We start from the raw sequence: 7,792 nt of genomic DNA, 5'->3' as shown, positions 1-7,792 counted from the left end.
CATTATTACGTCCGCAATGTTAGACCTTGCCATTTGATATATATATATATATATAATCATTGCCATTTGATCTGATCTACTTTTTTGTGTGTGTTTATTAGTGTGAATTGTTTGCTTTATATTTTTTAATAAATATTGATGTAGTACTGGTTTATAATTTTATATATTATTAATGAATTATATAATGAAAAATAGGAGAAATAAATTTAAAATTTTATAATTACACGTATCTTTGGTAGTGCATGTGATTATACATTATTAACGCATCAAATAATAATTTTTTTTTTTATATTGAATAACTATTAAATTGACAAAAATTAATGATTCATTAATATCATATATTGTTTAAAAATGTACATATGTTTTGAATTAATGAAATCAACTAGTTATTGGATAAATATAATAAAAGATATAACAAGTTCATAGTTAAAAAAAAGGGTCTACAAGAATAAGGCAAACTAGTTGCATTAATAGATTATTTCTTTAAAACCATCGAAATGTACAAACTAACCACTAAATGATAAAATAAGATCATAAAAGGAAATAGTTAAAACAAATATAATTAAATAAGCTAAAAAAATAACATATACAAGTACGATTCGACTTATATCAGTGGTTAAAGGAATCGTTGTTGTTCTTAGAGGTCACGAGTTCGAGCACCAACGGCTGCAGCAGGTGATTGAATTTAATTATCAAATGATTAAGAGTATTTAGAACATATATTATTTTATAATCACCTTAGTTTAATTAAAAAATAATAGATATATACAAAGAAACAACATAAGAAAAAGTTTAACTAAACAAAATAACGGTTAACGATTAGTTTAGGACTGATGTTGTCATTGATGTTGTCATTGCTGATGCAATAATTTAACAAAAATAGAATGAAGGACGCGAGAGAGAGAAAAAAAGAGAAACAACAAATTCTTTCTTTGAAACATAATTTTTTTGGGTAAAGAGTGAATATAAGCTAATTAAGCAGCAGCCCTACTACGTTAATCTTCATGTAGCACTGCATGCATCATCACAGGAGGTTCTATGCAAACTTCACGGAAATGCATACATTATTAATATAATAAAATATTGAAATAAGTTTTTGAAGTGTGATTAACCGTCAATATTAACAATATGATAAATGCATAATGTGTTAGACACTTTCTGTAACACCCCGAAACTCGGGTTAGTAGTTCGGGTTAACCCGAGACCCAAAGATGAGCCCAAAGGACCTTATAAATTAGTGGACCAAGTTTATTGTTTTTGGGCTTGAGTTAGGGCCCAAGAGTTGTGGTGGTTGGTTATGGGTGTTGAGTAAATTAGAAATTTGGGGGACTAAAAGTGTAATTTATCCATGGTTAATTTTGAAAGCTGAAAACCCTCCCATATATTATGTTTTTACATGAACCACTCCCCCTTATCTTCTCACCAAATGCTCTTTCTTTCTTCCATAATTTCTTTCTTCTCGCTTCCATTACAAGTGAGAGTTCAAGCATTTCAAGCCTAGTGTGGTGAAACTAAGGCGAGAATGTCAATCTTCATCCCCCAAGCTTTGTTTTAAGTTCCATTTCATTAGTTTTTATTCATAGAACCAAAAATGGGTCTTGAGAGATTTGTGAGGATATGTGGATTCTAGCTAAGTTTTGAGTTATAGGGAGTTTGTTTAAATGTTATTCAACCCCTAGAAGGATTGGTAATCCATTTTCTCATTTGTTTAGTGAATGAGATAGGAGAAATCTCAAGAACTAAGGAAAAGAAAGGTTAAATCTTGAGTGAGTTAAGAAAGTTTCTAGCCATCCAAGGAGCAAGGTAACACCTTTACAACTCTTCTATACTCTAAGTGAGTCATTACAAGTTCAAGATAGTTTAAATGTTTGAGTTGAGCATGATAAGCATTTTCATGGTGAAATTCTTGTTTGATAGTTATAAATGTGTTTAAAGCCTCTATTATGACCATTATTGATCAAATAAAACTTTAAGCATGTTTATAAACCTCACTAAGTTCTTTGAGGTTGAAAAATAGAGTTTTTCATACTTGTTTTATGACTTCTGCATGTAGAGTATCTATACTTCTTCATTTTTGGGTAAAATCGTGTTTTCTCGGTAGGGGTATCGAAACTCTTTCAAGAGTATCGAAACTTTGGTCATAGTTTTGAAACTGCCAAAAAATTTCAAACTGGGCAGAACAGAGTGTTTAAAAGTATCAGTACATATAAAGTATCAAAACTTTTACTGGAGTATAGTCTTGGGCTAGTATCGATAGTCTTGGGCTAGTATCGATACTTTCAGTATGTTTTGCGCAAAAATGTCAGTTTTTAAAGGAATTAGACTGAAGGTGCCCAACACTTCATTTTAAATAAGACTACAAGTGAGAATATTAATGATATTAATATTACACTTAGAAACAAGATCAATTAGGATGACATAAAATAGCCTTGGATGATGCTCGGGAAACGATCAGGACATCCGAGTTCCTTTAGAAAATGATAGCATTATCAAAAGTATAGATTCAGTCTGGATATATCCTTAGAAAGTGTGCGAGGCACTTAAAGCTAACTAGTTTGGGCGCAAGGTCCAACACTCAAGGAGTGGGCTAGTCGAGGGGTTGACCAATGCAGATATTCTGGGTAACTAGCTCGGTAGACTAGAGGGGTGTGAGTTTCGAGATACAAAACCCTCAGCTGCACCATGATGTCCACCATAGAGTAGAGAGTGTAGTATACGAGTATACTCACCATTGCAGTTATCAATTAGCTTGAGCATGCATGAACACTTTTAGTATGACTTAGTTGTTAGTGTGGCACTGGGCTAGTTAGCTTAGCGTTTGGAATTTGTTTCCTTACGTAAGTTAGTCAAGGAGCAGTCCGAGTACTTTTTAAAAGAAGTGATCCAGGCCTAAATAGTGCAGAGTATGTCTCAAGTTCATATTTAGAGGGCATGTATAATTGTAAACCCCGATTTATATATTTTTATATGAGTTATAACTCATTTTAAACTATGGTCTGTATGATTTAAATATTATTTTGGGAGATCCTAATGTAAACTATTTTATTTAAATTGTAGTTGATTTATTTTAGCACTAGAGGTTACAAATGGTCATTTTTAAAACAGAAATATTTAAAAGAAAATTTTGGTTAATCACTCCGGTGGTTTCGTGTAGCATTCTGATTGATCGACTGTGTGTAATAGTTTAGGGTGTTATTTAATGGTATCAGAGCATCAGGTTTATACATTCCTAGGACCTGCAGGTCAGAGTTAAAAGTTTATGAGTATACATGTCTTTAGAGATGTAAAAAGTATTTCTACTTTTGAAAGTGATAGTAACTCCTTTTATTGTTTAAATTTTCAAATTTTAGTTATGGATGAGAGCCCATTTATAGTTAGGAGGTAGGGACGAGAGTAGAGCTTGCCTTGTGGGCGATATCGATGATTATTTCATTACCGATATAGATTTTGAGGAGCTAGGGATGCGAGAGTTGAAGAGACAACCTTCTTTAGAGAGATGATTGCTACCATGAGGCACATAGGCAAAGCCTTACCCAGACCTCTAGTAGCCCCACATGTTGTAGCACTTCAAGAGTTCCTTGTTGAGAGACTCAGGAGGTATCGGACCATAAGTTTCATGGATCAGGAGACGACGACCTAGTATCATTATTAATGGTTGAGGGAGACTCATATAACCATTCGTCAGCTACACCTCATTCCTGAGGGTATACTCGAGTGTGTCACCTCCTTGCGGAAGTGTGACATAATATATTAGTGGGATACAGTCGAGATATCCATAGAGCCCGAGCGACCTACTTGGGAGCAGTATTTAACGGAGTTTCGCTAAAAGTATATAGGTGAAGCTCACATAGATGATCTTAAAGATTAGTTTTACATGATGCAAGGATAACGTTGTGTTTAAGTACGAGGTAGAGTTCCTTCGGCTCAGTAGATACGAACCAGAGCTAGTTTCGTCAGAGTACTTCCGATGTAGGAAGTCCGTGGAGGGCCTCTACCAAGATATCATCACTCATCTATCCACGAACCCCCTATAGTTTTTAATAAGTTGGTCCACCAGGCTAAGACCTTAGATATGGTACTGGCGAGAGGAGCTGTAGTTGCGAGTGCTACTCTCGAGCAGATCAGGGGAGCTACAGAGTCATCTGGACCATCACAGTCATCCAAGAGAGTGCAAGACTCTCAAGGTTCTTGGAGAGCTTCACAGGGCCAGTCTAGTAGACCAGCTCATGAGGCGAGTAGATGAGGTAGTAGATCTGATCAGCGCATGAGACCTTTGGTCTATACATAAGTAGTAAGCTTAAGAGGTTCATCGACAACATTTGCGCCATAGGCATGCATAGGCGTGTTGTCAGGGGTCTTGAGGCTGCTATAGATGTCTTATTTGGACAATTTTATCATAGAGTGACCAGATGCTAGAGATCCAATGTTAGTTTTGACGCAGAGGTCGACCCCACCAGTTCAAAGGGCTAGAGGTTTCTATAGGGGTGGTAGCTCAGCATCCAACCATACTGGTAGGGGTACGAGTCGATATGGAGCTAGTGCAGAGCCCAGAGTTATTACTCGTTAGTATGCAGTCTGAGCCCAGAAGGATTGCGACATCGTTGATTTGATTTTAGGTACCAAAATGTTTTCTCTTCCAGTTACTATATTAATTGACCCAGGATCCAACCATTCCTATATTTATTATGACCTAGCTCAAAAGTGAATATCCTAATTGAGAAGCTCAGGATAGGGTTCAAAGTATCTAGTCATTTAGGATTAGATGTCCTAGTGGATAAGGTCTACTGTAGATGTCCTATTGAGATTCAAGGTGAAACCTTTTCAGTTGTTATGAAGTTTCCATTCAGAGAGTTTGATTTGATTTTGGGTATGGACTGGCTGTTAGAGCACGATGTGAGTTTGAGGTATAAGGTTCGATGGCTTAAGCTCAAAAGAGGATGGGACTAGGATTGTAATGTTTGGCGAAATACCAAGGGGTGTAAGGGTTGTTTTGGCTCTTAAAGCTTAAAGGATGCTTAATCACGGTTGTGAAACCTTTTGGCTCATGTAGTTAACACCAGGGCACCATGTATCGAGGACATCCGAATCTTCATAGATTTTCTAAATGTTTTTCCTCAAGAGTTACCAGGGTTACCGTTGGATCGAGAGTTAGAGTTTGGCATTGGGGTAATGCTACCGCTCCAGTGTCTATTACCCCCTATAGTATGACACCAATGAAACTAAAAGAGTTAAAGGTTCAAACATAGGAGTTACTAGAAAAGGGTTTCATCCAGCCAAATATTTTTTCATGGGGAGCGTTAATTCTCTTCATTAAGAAGAATGACAGGTCGATGAGGTTATGCATCGATTATTGACAATTGAATAAATTAACCATCAAGAATCGTTATCCCTTACCCATAATCGATGACCTCTTTGACCAACTCAGGGGAGCGTGTGTATTCTATAAAATAGACCTAAGATCCATACTACATGTTGAAGAAAGAAGCGGACATAGCAAAATGACGTTCATGGTAATGTCGTTTGGACTCACCAACGCCCTGGTGGAATTCATGGATCTCATGAATCGAGTTTTCCACCCGTACTTGGATCAATTCATGGTGGTTTTCATAGACGATATTCTGGTGTATTCATGTTTAGAAGATGAGCATGATCAGTACCTTCGCATAGTTCTTCAAACTCGTCGAGACTGACAGTTGTTTGCCAAGTTCAGAAAGTAAGTGTTTTGGTTATCCGAGGTTTCATTTTTGGGGCATGTAGTGGCAGAGGTGGCATTAAAGTTGATCCTTAGATATTTGAAGCAATTCTTTAGTGAGAGCAACCCAAAAGCATAACCAAAGTACGTAGTTTCTTAGCGGGCTATTATCGTCACTTCATAAATGGTTTTTCGATGATAGCTGCCTCGGTTACAAAGTTACTTCAGAAAGGTGTACCATTTGTGTGGGGTGAGAAACAACAGTATAGTTTTGAGCAATTGAAGACCTTGTTGACCCAAGCCCTAGCCTTAACCTAGCCTAACTTAGGAAAATATTTTACCGTATATAGTGATGATTCGCTAAATGGTCTAGGATGCATTTTAATGCAAGATTGATAGGTAGTAGCGTATGCATCTCGTTAGCTCAAGCCTCACGAGCGGAGTTACCCTACCCCTATTTAGAGTTTGCAATGGTTATTTTTGCGCTCAAGATTTGGAGGTATTACTTGTTTGGGAAAAATACCACATCTTCATATATCATAAATGTTTAAAGTATTTACTTACCCAGAAGGATCTAAACTTGAGGCAGCGTAGGTGGGTGGAATTGCTTAAGGATTATAACTATGTTATCGATTATCACCCTGGAAAAGAAAACGTTATGGCTGATGTGCCAAGCCAAAAGTCAATGTCAAAGCTTAGAGCCTTGTTAGCGTGCTTGAGTATATCAAGAGATGAAGGCTTATTAGTCGAGCTTAGAGTATAAGCCGAGTTAGTAGGTGAAGTTAGGAGACTTCAAAGTTCTAATAGTTGCATAAGAGCTCGCATGGATCAAGTCCACTGAGGTGAGGCCCCAGGGTTTGAAGTGTGAGATAGTGATGTATTGTATTTTAGAGGTTAGTTGTGTGTTCCTGATGTTGAGCAGTTGTGTAGCAAGATCCTTCATGAAGCCTATTACAGTCCATTTTCTGTTCATCCTAGTAGAAATAAGATGTACTAAGAGCTTTGACCGTTTTACTTTTGTCCGCGTATAAAAAGAGAGGTTTATGAGTTCGCAAACTGTCTGGTGTGCCAACAGGTCAAGGTGAAACATCAGGTTCCCTCAGGGTTACTCCAGTCGATTCAGATACCGTAGTGGAAATGAGACTGATTAACTGTGGATTTTGTGACGGGATTACCGATGACGAGATGCAAGCATGAATAGATTGGTTGTCCAAGTCTGCTCACTTTTTACTGGTTAGAATGGACTTCACCTTAGAGAGGCTAGAACAACTCTATATTCGCGAGATAGTGAAGTTACATGGAGTCTCGACTTTGATCATCTCAAATAGAGGCCCTATATTCACTTCTTGGTTTTGGGAAGCTTTTCACAGTTCCCTAGGTACCAAGCTTTATTTCAGCACCACATTTCACCCTCAAACAGATGGTCAGTCATAGAGCATTATTCAAATTCTTGAGGATATTTTTAGGTGTGTTATTATGGATCTTGAATATAGTTGGGAAGATCACCTACCATTGGTGGAGTTCGCCTATAATAACAAGTATCAGTTGGGCATCCAGATGGCTCCATACGAAGATCTGCATATGTAGAACTCCTCTTAACTGAACTGAGCTTAATGAAGGGGAAATAATGAGACCATATATGATCCGAGAGACTGAAGAAAAAGGTCAAAGTAATTTAGAGCAGGCTTAAGGAGGATGATGGGGGAGCTCTCATTTTTCTTGGGACTCCAAATCAAGCAAAGAAAAGATGTCATCTTCATCAATCAAGCTAAGTACATCAAAGATATGCTCAAGAAGTTTGGACTGGAAAATGGGAAACCTCATGATACTCCAATGAGTTCTTCTACAAAGCTTGACTTGGATGAAGGAGGTAAATGTATAGATGTTAAATTATATAGGTCAATGATTGGATCTCTACTTTATCTAACTGCAAGTAGACCAGACATTATGTTTAGTGTTTGCTTATGTGCTAGATTTCAATCATTCCCTAAGGAGTCACATTTACTAGTTGTTAAGAGAATCTTTAGATACCTTAAGGACACTCCTAGTTTAGGACTTTGGTATCCTAGAGACTCTAGCTTTAGCTTGCATGCCTTTTCT

Source organism: Hibiscus syriacus, unplaced genomic scaffold (genome assembly GCF_006381635.1).
Source record: "Hibiscus syriacus cultivar Baekdansim isolate YM2019G1 unplaced genomic scaffold, ASM638163v2 tig00111310_pilon, whole genome shotgun sequence".
NCBI classification, from domain to species: domain Eukaryota; kingdom Viridiplantae; phylum Streptophyta; class Magnoliopsida; order Malvales; family Malvaceae; genus Hibiscus; species Hibiscus syriacus.
Note: the sequence above shows the minus strand (reverse complement) of the source record.